Genomic DNA, 6538 nt, shown 5'->3' with positions numbered 1-6538 from the left:
GATACTGACTAGAGGTTTAGGTGAATTTTCCTTATTTTAGTGAAGAATTCTCAAGATTAGAAACTAAATTTTACGTAACAGTGGTTGTGTTCATGTGTAGACTTGAAAATTTTCACCTAAGTGTTGTCTAAATGTGTTGTGTTTGTATTTTCTGATGAATTACTCCAAAGAGTAATTCCAAATAGTCAGTGCCCTTTTAATTCTGACTTTTGTTTCTTCTGTCGTGAAAATAAATGGTAGAATTGTCTGAAAATGTGTTCTCCAGAATATGGATAAAGAAATTAATACCGTATGTTCACTGACATTTTCATTTTTTTCAGTTTTTGTCTCAAGTGAAAGAGAAATAAAACTGTCGCTTCTCTTTACATACTGCTTTAGTGTGCATCAGTGGCCAAAGTGTAGTGATACAAAGTAATTTGGATTTTTCTGAACTTGCTTAAACTCACTGAATGTTGATAATATTACATCATTTTACTTCATCCTCTGCAAGTAATATTATTTATAGTAGTGTATAGATATATTTTTTTATTGTGTGGCAGAACTCCTATCACAGTTTCTTGAGTGTCTTAAACTATATTGATTAAAGGCCTCTGAAAGCAGGTAAAAGAAATACATTGTCTTCAAGAGTACAAATACTAAGTGCATTAGGCACATTTTAATCAAAATTGATTGGCACAAGTTTAAAATAGAACATCTATAGATAGACTATCAAATATTGATTACTCTTATGCTCTTAGAATTCCTTAGGACTGCATAAATACTTCAAGCCTTCAGAGCAAAACTAGTCAACAGCAGTGTAAGAGCTACCAGAGGAGATTGCTTTAGCATGCAGTCATTGCATTAACGGCATTTCAGACTGGATTACTTCCTCCTTGGTTGGTATCACAGTTTAATTATAGCTAACTCATTTTGATAATTTTATTTTTGTAAGAAAATATGTACTACATAAATTTAATTCCTGGATACATGCTGTAGTTGACTTGTGTGTATTAATTTAAAACAAAATATACTATAGTATCTTCTTTTTCTTGACACATTTTTGTTTTTGTAATTTTTGTCATTTTCAGCATTCAGTAGTTGTATCTTACAAGGGTTATGAGAGAATTAAATTGATTTAATGAAGTTAAATAACATAAGAGGGTGATGTATGGAAAAAAAAAGACCCCTTAATTATTTAGAAGGGCATAACTGATTTACATGAATATCTATCACTCTTCTGGCAGGAGTGGAACTTTTTGCCCACTGTGAATAATATTTTACGGGGGTAGTGTGCTTTAAAATAACCATGAGTCTAGTTTGATCTTTGGGGTAGATTGTTAAGCTTTATGAGATGGATTATTGGTATGACACCCTTACTACGTTTTTCCTCTTAAGCATAGCAGAGAGCCTTTTCCTCAAGCATAGTAGAGAGATTAAGGCAAGCTGAGAATTATAATCCATAGATGCATGTAGTGTAGTAGGTAAATGAATAACTGAAATATTTTAATAATGAAGGGTGTGAATGAGTGGTACTCAAGTTACATGTGGTGCTCAGGTATGCTGTGAACACCAAACTTTGCAAAGTTGTTAAACATTAAAGTTCTTGCTTGATTAGGCCTACAAGAAACTTATGGCAGAGGAGACAGTAATATGACCAGGGTAAAGTGATGGAACTCCAGAAAATGTTTTTATACAGTACATGAATCTGGGAAATAGTATTGATCGTATAAAAAAAGTAGACCAATTTCTGGTAACCTCTGAGTTCTTTGGAGTGTTGGCTTTGCATAGTCCAGCAGTCATACCTGGCCAGTGGCTGGGACCTCAGTGGATATGTGTCATATTTAACCACAAAAGCCCTTCCATGGTTTGCTTGATTATTTTGTACTCTTAAAGTGTATTTGTTGTTAACATGAAGTGGATGTTGGAGTAAGATAAAGTCAAAGAAGGTCAACACCAAGTAGGAAGAAATTGAAGGAGTATGTGGAAGGTCATAGGTAGAATGCAGTGTAGCTGGGGTGGAAAGGAATCAGCAAATGGCCCTTAGCACCACTTACATGCCACAGAAGGCTCACAGTAAGTGCTGTGGTGTGGTATACTCTTGCCTTTATACTGTACATAGATAGATTTGGCAGAAAATGGTGAAAATAAAAAGCACTGCCAATTTTTTATTACTTTGATTTTGCAAATGTTTGTCTGCATTATTTGCAGAATGAAGGTAATGGGTTGACAAAGCTGCTTTACCCCTAAAACCCACACTGAATAGTTATATTTGTCAGATTATAATTGTTTTCCAGTGATGAAAGAAGGTATGATATAAAACAGTAACTGAGCCATTCAATTATTACTACCTTGATGCTGTATTTACAAATTATTTTGTAACTCAAACTAAGTTTTTTTTATTCTGAGGCACACTTCCCTTGTGGAATATTATCTTCAGTCATTTAGAACTTTAGTTTCTACCTAGTAAAGACAGTAAAGTATACAGTGCACTATAATTCACATTATAATCAATAAAGTTCTTTTCATGGTCTGCTTGTAAATTGTACATCATACTATTCATTGTGCATGCTCATTTATTTTTTGGATTTAGTATTTTTTAATGTATTCCAGTAGGATTTCCTTTTTAAATGGCTTCAGCATTCAGATTTTCGATTAAGATGTATTTTAGCTCTGATTTAAGGCTGTGGTTATATTTGAACCAGTGAATTTGAACATCATTTACTTTCAGACGGTTGTTTTGAGTAATGATAAAGGTAAATTTTTACATTATGCATGTAGTTTAAGTTTAATTCTGTTGAAAATTTATTTCAGGATGAGATGATTCTTTTATGTTTTTAAACCTTGTGGTTGGTTTGAAAGTGTTCCCTAATTATGGTTTATTTTTTGTTTATAATAGTTTTTAAACAACTCTTGATAGTTTTCCTGTTTTGTAAGGCTTCACAAATTAATTTTCCCTTGTTATTTGAAATTTTTTCCTTGATGGTGATTTGGTCACAAAAATACTTAGTGAACCTTTACAATATGTTGATGCCTCTCAGAGTCTGTTATAAGCTGTGACTTAGTATTGCCATAAAATTTGCTCGAGTATGTGAAAGGTGTTGAACACTTGAAATTTAGATCTCCATTTTTCCTTGAGATGTTTATAATATTTTGGTTGAGATTTGTGTGCTCATTTTTACATTTCCAGTTCAGTTAGTGAAGGTTAGTGAATGTGGTTGGGTGCAACTGTCCATAATCATTTTTGCTAATTTCATGTGACTTTTACAAAAATTAGGTTAAGAGACTTGAAATGTGTTTCTAGACCAGAAAACCACATTACTACTGTACCTTAGAATAAGAACAAAAACTTGTTGGTGCTACGGATGGTTGTTTTCAGTTTTATATGATACAAACCAGTCATTTGGAGTGTAATTTACTTTGGATATGTTTTGTTACATTTATATGAGTGGAGTGTTGTATATTTTAAATATGTATTGTAACCATTGCTGATTCAGAAAATGGAAAATGTTAATTTTGTTTCAGATTGATAAAGGATCTTGAAAAGTGAATTGATGAAATTGAGTAATGTTAAAATCCAAAAGCTTTAATTATAAGGTTCAGAAATTTTTTGTTAGATACCATGTAATAGATTTTTTTATTCTTTGTAGCATGCATATCACAGTACAGTACTATACCGTTATTGCTGTACTGTAATAGGTAAAATTGAGAGGAATATATAATGTGAAGCTTTTATTCATGTGGAATGTACATATGTAATCTTGTAATTGGTGTTTTTCTTCCATATGTTAGTCTGCTCAGAAGTATGCATTTAAGAGCATTTTTGCTGAGCCAAAGAATACAATACAGTACTGTATTTGGTGTTTGGATTTACCTACTGTATGATGTTTTGAAAGTACTTTGTCATGACTTAATATATACATTCCAAAAAACTTTTGAATGAATAGCTGATTTCACTTCATTACATTCCTCTTCAATGCAGTAATTAATCTTGTGTTAATATCTTGGAAAGTCAAGTCCCTTTTGGTTCTCCATCTGATAGAGAGATTTTTAATTTGTGTTAGTACTGAGGCTAAATTTGCCACAGTGTCATTGATTATTCTATCATTTTTGCACTTTTATTTTTTAGTATTAATTGTGTCATTTGTTGTACATATTGTATCAGTTCATGGCTGTGCAAGTGAATGTGCTTTGGTTATTTCATCTAGAGTTGTGAGATGTTAAGCTTGGTTCAGGTAGTGTAGATTTTTAGGCCAGTGAAGACCAAGGGACATGTACTCATACCTTGCATGTTTTTTAAAAGCTTCAACTTGTTGCCCAAAATTTTGTTACTGAGGAAGATTGTGTGGTTTTATTAAAAAGATGGAAATGTATGTATAGATTTGTTGGTCTTGAGGACTTGTATGAGTTTCTTGTTTGTACGAGAATGTTTGCTTGTGTCTTTGAATTCATCTATGTGATATGCATATGTACTGTATTAAATATAGTATAACTTCAAAAATTAAGACACCCCCACTGTCTTTCTCAGTGTACGTGATACCAAAATGTAATGGATCCTTATTTATGCCTGGTGATATAGAGAAAATGCATATTATACCATCTGGGGATTTAGTTACACATTGCATTATCTAGTGTAAAAATATAGAAGATTGATCAACAAATTATAAACATATATATCTACAGTATAAATATACTATATATACAGCTACATTTCTAGCATCTCAAAATTGCATGTGTAGGCCACTGTATTGCCGTGTCTTGTGTCTTACTTTGTCATCCTGTGTAGTACACTATTTAGCTTACACACTGTACTCTCAGTGGGGCACGCACTGTTGTAGTTCATACTTGCCCCTAATCTTTCTCTACATTCACATTATTAGTACTCTATCTGAAGTGACCTTCTTAACCTTTCGATCTCATCATACTGAGTAGGAGTGCCTTCTGGTTTCTTACTTTACTTAGCAAATCTACTGTCACTTGACATTTCACCTTTAAAAGTCACATCACTGCCTGCAGTACATTAAACATTGGTGATAGCATCCAATATGATTTTGTATATGAAGTCCAAGAAACCAGAACAAATTATATGTAAGTGAGGATGAGAATTATGTTATGTATGAACTCCAAGAGGAAGGGATATTAGAATGTACATAGGTAGATTATTTACATGTGAAGAAGAAAGTTAAGTCAGTGGTTGAAAGCTCAAGTTGTTGATGTTGATATCTTGTTGCTAAAAAGGAAATCAAGAAGTAAGGTAATGATATTTTTATGATTTCAAAAGTAGATCCAGACAAGTATTGCTTACTCAAGATTGCAGTTTATTTCTAAATGTTATACTTTTGTTATTGTTTGCACAAAATTTATATTTATATATTTCCTTTTCGCTCATTCTTTTCCTTGAATATCAATATTTTCAACCCTATCAATATTCCCAACCCACATGCCTGTGTGATGTTTAATGAATATACTATGTATTAAAATTTATTATATAACATTGCATTTAGTTGGATCTATCATTGGAATTGAGTATATAGTGAAGCCGCTAGTATTTTTGCTTCTTTCACGTTTGTCCAAAAACCTCAGCAAAGCTTACTGTGTATGATGACTCATCATGAAAGTAGTACGTATACACAATAGGCCATTTTGTGAAAGATACTTTTTTCAGAAATAGCCTCATACAGTCAGTAACCCATATTAAGATGATAGCAGTGAGAGCCGGGTTAAAATAGCCTCCCTCCTATATTTTTGACAAATGACCTGGTGTTTTATATGTGTACTGTATACATCTCGACAGTAAAAATTTTCATACTTATACGTAGTTGTAGAGTTATTTTGACTTGGGATTAATCAAAAAACAATTAGAACTGTTAAGTAGTTAGGATAGTGTAGGAAGATGACATTTGCCTATAGATTTTCTCTCAGAAATTTAAGTAAACACAGTACTTTAACCACCATAGTCAGTATTCCAAATCTAGGAATGTTCGTGTTTTTGTAGAACTCATAATCATTTTCATGAAAGAGTAACTTGTAATTTTGAGCAGCTATATTGATAGTTCCAGACCATTAATTGTATTTATGAGAGTTACATGGCTTGTATGTGGGAGATAGCATATTTGAATGTTTAGAATTCATGAATGTCCATCTAATTACTCATTGCAGTTGATAAGTATATTCTGGGGTAGAATAAGCCTTATCCCAATACTCCCTTACTAGTTATAGCAACAAAACATCAACTATTGTACAATGTCCAGGGAAGATCTTTATTACAGTTAGTCATGGAGTAGTATTCTAATAAAATAGTGTCTCATCAGAATCAGTTCAGTGAGGTTTTCATTCATTTGACTGATACTGTAACATGTAGATTTTTTTTATCTTCAATAAAGATGTCATTGATGGCGACTTTTATTTCCACCACAAAATAATTTACATATACTATTTTCCACTCTCAAGCAGCGATATTCCCTTAATCCATCTAAACCATTAAACCAAACCAAAATATAACTATTAACCCCCAACCATCCACAAGACCCAAATATTCCATTAACAACAACAAAACAAATAA

The sequence above is a fragment of the Macrobrachium nipponense genome, chromosome 36, assembly GCF_015104395.2.
Source record: "Macrobrachium nipponense isolate FS-2020 chromosome 36, ASM1510439v2, whole genome shotgun sequence".
NCBI classification, from domain to species: Eukaryota; Metazoa; Arthropoda; class Malacostraca; order Decapoda; family Palaemonidae; genus Macrobrachium; species Macrobrachium nipponense.
This window is presented reverse-complemented; position numbering follows the sequence as displayed.